The sequence below is a fragment of the Corvus brachyrhynchos genome, unplaced genomic scaffold, assembly GCF_000691975.1.
Source record: "Corvus brachyrhynchos isolate BGI_N302 unplaced genomic scaffold, ASM69197v1 scaffold136, whole genome shotgun sequence".
Classification (NCBI taxonomy): Eukaryota; Metazoa; Chordata; class Aves; order Passeriformes; family Corvidae; genus Corvus; species Corvus brachyrhynchos.
The window spans coordinates 7153252-7158361 of NW_008239080.1; the positions used below are offsets into that span (position 1 = coordinate 7153252).

Consider the following 5110-nt stretch of genomic DNA (forward strand, 5'->3'; position numbering starts at 1 on the left):
CCTGCTTGCGTTTGCTGCCTTTCTGCCCGCATTTCTTTGCCCTGATTCCCAGGGATGCAACATCTGAAGATCCCACTCCAGAGAGCTGTCCGGTATCAATCTGAACTGTGAGTCTGCAGACAAAAGGCCAGTTTTGCAGACCTGGGCAGGAATAGTAGCACCTTGGCTCGCTCAGCAAGGAGGGCTCCTGGCAGACGACAAGAGGCGTTCCTCCCTCCGGCAGCTGGGTGCACTGCGCGCTCCGTGTCCCAGCCGCGGCTGAACGGCAGTGCCCCGTACGGCTCATTTGTATTCTCAGTGCTTCGGATGATCTCTGATGCTGTGGGATTCAGTGCCATGGCAGAGTTCTCGTGGCTGTGACAGAAAACTCCAGCAAAGAGCTCGGCCGGCTCCTAGCGATGGCGGGGGAAAACAAGGCAGGGGCATGGCTGCAGTTGGGATGCTTCCCATCAGGAAGTCTCCAAAACCGCACTGTGCGAATGGAAACACGCTCTGCAGCTGAAACTAGAGGCGGACGAGCGTGCAGGCGTTTCCCGTGGCGGCACAGCCTTTCGCCGGAGTTTTGGGCCAGGTTGCTTCCAGGGTGAGGTTATCTCTGCCAGAGCAGCTCCCTCCAGGACCTGGCAGCTGCGGGCCTGCCGTCAACCGCCGAAAAAAACGGGGGGTGGAGGGTTTGCGGCTGCGAAGTTTTTGTAGATGCGGGCTAATGGTGCTGCTGCATCAGTGTTAAGCTGCTAGCGTAGAGGGAGGGGATTTTTTTGGTTTAAATAAGAACTTCCGAATAACGCTGAGGAGTTTTGCGATGTATTTCACTCTTAAGCGCTTCCTGCTCCTTCGGTGCAGTCACAGCCGGAGATTTTCCTCTGCTGTTCAAATACTCCATAGCTAGAGATAAGTACTGGTGCAGACTCACCGCTACTAACAGCAGCTGAAGCTCTGTCGGGAAGAGTCAGCCTGTGGCACACGTGATCGTCTGATGCTGTTTAGCAGTAAAAGCTGGAGTTTTTTATGTAAGTATTCATGTATTTGTGGTGCACTCGACATAGTCTGCTTTCAAAGCACCAAGTAGCCAACACAGGTACTCTGCCTTGGGGTAGCTGTACTTGCGCACAGAGGGAGGATTTCACCTGAAACTTGCGGTATTTGGAGATAGCTGGGGTGGAGATCTCTTCCCAGCATTGTGTGAATTTAGGAGCAAATGAAAAGGACCACAGTGCGGTTTTCTGAAGTTAAGAGTGGATTTGCCCTCACGGATGCTGTTGCCAGCTGACATTAGTCAAGAGCACTAAAAGACATGCCAGAATTATGCTTGATACTACTGCATTTTGTACAAGGCATATATTACATGTATAATGTGTGCTGGAAGCTCTTCTTTGTATTTTTTATTCATAAGTAGCTAAGTTTATCATGTGTTCTAACCTAAGTCTCCTGTATTTTAGCATTCAAATGCAACCAGGGAGAGCAGCAGTGAAATGAATATGCAGTGTGGCTTTGTCTTGCAAGCTGGCAAAGGATCTGGCTAGTGCTTCATGCTGCTTTTTAAAAAACAGCTGCACTTTGTGAGTTATTGCCTTTTACCTAGCAGCAGCTGATCAGATGGACTATCTTTGATTAAAACTCATGCATATTTGGTACTTAAATATAGCATCATTACTGGTATTTAGTTTATGTGCTGTCTGACCAGTCCCTGGCTTTACTTATTGCAGTATTTTTAGTAAGTTGATGTTCTTAAATTTCTCAGCATGAATTCTTCTTGTTGCATTCTTTGTCTTCTTAGTACAGCCAGAATTGAAATAAAATATTTTGAATTCTCTGGCCTAATCTCATCTTTCCCTGCTGACTTTCATTTTGTGTTGTTTATAAGAGGAATTAACTTAGAGAAGATAAGTTAACAGAACAAAAGAAAAAAAGTAAATTTGAAATAGTACTGTAGATCAGTCACGCCTGTGGACAGTTTCTTCAATTGTGCTTTCTTTTGCAACTTGCTAGGAGCAGGCTTTTGGAAATATGTTTGAAGATTCAGATTTTTGGGAATGATGGTGGAACTGACAATATTTTAGGATTTCAGGCTGACCTGGTGCTCAAGTCCAGCAGCCACAGATGGAGAGCCCAATGCTGAGCGTGGTCCAGAGCTGCCCCTTGGGAAGCATGTTCCTTGTAAGTGACATTCAGCTGGTAATGGGTTAAATGCTCTCAAGTACTGAGCTGACCTCATTCCTTTACCTTCCTCATTTTTGGGGCAGTAAACTTTGCAACATCAAAAGCTTCTGTTTCTGCTGAGCTCAGAAAAAAAAGACACCCAGATGAAGCACAAGGTTAAAATACTTGTCTTTTGCCTTCTTCTGGTCGTCTGAGCAACACTCACTCGGTGGCGGACAAAGCGACTCTCCCAGTTAATGCTGTCTGTATCCCACCTGAGTAAAATTTTTGGGAGAGAGACAGCAGATGTCTGCACTGTTAAAACAGTGTCGTGCCTCTGTGTACTATTGGCCCCTCTGGCCCTCTTGGAGCTAGTGCTAAAAGGAGGTTACCAGTGAGTGCTCATTGTCACTGCTGCCTGCCCAACAGGCAGGGCGGGAGGGTGTGGTGGTGTGGAGCAGTTACTGGATGGAAAGGTGGGCTCCGGGCCATGTCAGGTGTCACCCTGCTACCCACATGGTAGGTGACTTAGTTCTCTGGGTCTGGGTTCCCACCACAGCAGCAGGAAGCCAGAGCACCTCTACTGTGCAGAGTTGTTCCCTGTGACAACTCATGCCAGGAAGGCTCTTTTGGACTGAGAAAGCCCTTTGGAGCAAATGTGCTCTTGGAGGCGTGTTTGGTTTTTTTTACTCCAGACATGGAGGTTTTGTTCTCTGACTTCGAACAAAAAGAGACAGGGGTGCTATTTCATCACTGAAGAGCAGAGCCACAAATACCTCTACCTATTCTTTCTTGGCATGTTGTTTTACTCCCAGGAGTGGCATGCTGTCTTAAGATGGATCACAAGCAAAATGTCTCTTCACATCTACAAAAGCTCCACTTAGATTTGGCAGCTCTTCCTTTAGGGTGTGAAGGCATGTATAGGTAATTATGCTGTTTACTATAACCTCCCCTGCATAACTGAACAACTCATTCATTTTGACGTCTTAATGTCAGTCTTCTTTTGTTACCTTCTGTTGTTACCATGTCCTGAATTAATTGTGTGGGGGTGAGATCTATAAAACTGTTTAGACATAGGAATACTATGGGGGCTGTTGGCCTCAGCTCTTGCAGTAATGCTTTTGTTTTCCTGTTTTTACAGTGTACAAAACTACATTCTTCCAGGCCGCAGCATAAGCTTTTCAAAGCTGTTTTGCTACATAATAGATTGAAGAAGTTGATGCTTTCTGCATGACAGAGAACACTTCTCCATGTGCATCCAGACACTTCACAAAACTGACAATAATCCTTGTAATGTAGTTGCTAATTTGTTTTGTGATTCTTAAATGTGTTTAAAATGCAGAATATTCCTGCAGTTTGTGCATACTAGCATTGAAAATGCTTTTTCCCTTAAATGGAAGAACACACAAGGACAAATGAAAAGGATAGTCAATTAATTACATAGATGTTGGTCTGTTTAAAAACTTATTTCCAGGTCAGATTGCTTTGCTATGACCTTTCCTAAGGCTGTTTAAATTTGGTATTGCAGCAATACGGTTAAGAGGGCATTGCTTAGGCTAATATCCCTGCAGTTCCTAAGTGCTGATCGGTAAAAGTGATTTTTATCTGGGTTTCTGAGGCCACTGAAACCTGTCCCCATCATCTGACAGAACAGCAGTTAGATGTTTGTTTAACAAACAGTGACATGAATTGATTTTTTTGATTGACAAATCACATAAATGCTACCTTCAATCTTATTATGGAAATAACTTGTAGAGTTGCTGTTGACTGTGTATGCATTGGGTCTCCTTATATCTATGTAATGAAATTAATCTCCTGAAATTTATTGCCTTGGTTTCTCTGTTTGTGTTTTGGCATTTAGAACACATTATCTTACAGGGCAAATAAGAGCACAAGAGCAAACTTGTCTGAAGTATGTGGTTGGTAAATGCTTTCCTGCTGTATTGGATGCAGTGGAGAATTATTTAATTTTCTTGGTGAAGTAGTTGACTTGTGTGAAACAGGAATAAACCTCCTTACCAGGTGCAGAGATTTTACAAAAAATGCGTGCTGCTAAGTGCAATTGCCGCTTCTCCATGAACAAATGAATCATGCTACTTATGATGAGCTCAGTGCCATGAGTTGAGTTGGCCTTGGCATCCCGTTGGATGGGTATTTTTCATGCCCTTATTAAAACTTTATTAACTGTAGAGGTTGTGCTTCATTAATCATAACTTTGACCAGTGGCATACTGGGCATGTAAAAATATACAGACATTTCATGAACTTGTATTTAAGCTAAAGTTGTCTGTATTTAATTGACCTCTAAGTCAAAACTTTGTATCAAACATTTGCCTGCCAAGTGATATGCTTTGGGCAGTGACTAAATATGCTGAGTTGCCCTAATATTTACAGGAGATAAAACTTGGTTGTGCAATACAGCAAATGTGGAATAAACCTTTTTCCTGCATTTTCAAATTGTGCCCTGTGCTTTGATCCCTACATAACCGTCCTCTTGGCGACTCTGGGTCAGCAATTTGAACAAACCAACTGTTCCTCTTTTGTTATCGCTTGGAAGTGCTCCTCTCCCTCTTGACCTTGAGAAAACTGTTTCTCTTCTTGCCAGCTGTCTTTGCAGTGACTGGAGGGTAATTGCTTTCTTCCGATGTGCATGTTCAGGCTCTCTGCTGTAAAACATGTACTTGATTTCATAAAGGATGTAGTCTTGATTTAGATAACACTCCAGCTTTTCTGTATGCCAATGGGTGTTTTTGTTGGTGTCATCTTAAGGATGTTACCAGGGTTAGATATAAACTAACAAGTATTAATTTGCAGAACAATGTTGTTTACCTTATTAAACCAAATACACCTTATATGTTTAGGTAGTTAATTCATAAGCAGGCAAATTGATGCCTTTTTTCTTTTTTTGCCCCCTCACTTTACTTCTTGCTGTTAAAAGTTTGCTGGGAAGCATTTCAGGTTAAAGCAGTATT

At 43.3% G+C, this 5110-nt stretch overlaps 1 long non-coding RNA gene across 1 annotated transcript; it reads left to right on the top strand.

The window, feature by feature from the left end:
- Positions 1–664: 664 nt before the first annotated feature.
- LOC108447930 lies at positions 665–4587 on the top strand. The gene is made up of 4 exons (XR_001863629.1): positions 665–1010; positions 1990–2157; positions 2955–3063; positions 3281–4587. It is a non-coding gene; the product is annotated as an uncharacterized LOC108447930 (long non-coding RNA).
- The last annotated feature ends 523 nt before the right edge of the window (positions 4588–5110 follow it).